The sequence below is a fragment of the Parasteatoda tepidariorum genome, chromosome 2 (genome assembly GCF_043381705.1).
Source record: "Parasteatoda tepidariorum isolate YZ-2023 chromosome 2, CAS_Ptep_4.0, whole genome shotgun sequence".
In the NCBI taxonomy this organism is placed as follows: domain Eukaryota; kingdom Metazoa; phylum Arthropoda; class Arachnida; order Araneae; family Theridiidae; genus Parasteatoda; species Parasteatoda tepidariorum.
The window spans coordinates 11,278,540-11,278,944 of NC_092205.1; positions in this window are offsets into that span (position 1 = coordinate 11,278,540).

Genomic DNA, 405 nt, shown 5'->3' on the forward strand with positions numbered 1-405 from the left:
TTATATATATATATATAATATATATCTATCTAATAATATGTTATATATCTAATATATGTATATATATCTAATATATATATATATATATATATATGATTTATTTTTGGGCTACAAAATGTTCGAATCCGCTACTTTTGGAGCTCCCATTCGCTACTTTTTAATCTTAAGTTCTGGTAACACTGAACCAGACCTTTAAGAGACACACGAAGTTTCCTTAGCGGCGTATGAAGTCATTTCCGAGCATGGGTTATAATGTAATTTTAATCCTGATGACGTGCTTTAACTCACTCCCCAAGAAGTTTGTTGCAACATTTGTGCGACCCTCTGTTACGTATAACACTTTTAAACTTGCACATTTTGACAAAAATAGACTAAAAATGTCATTTGAAAAAAAAAAAAAAAAAA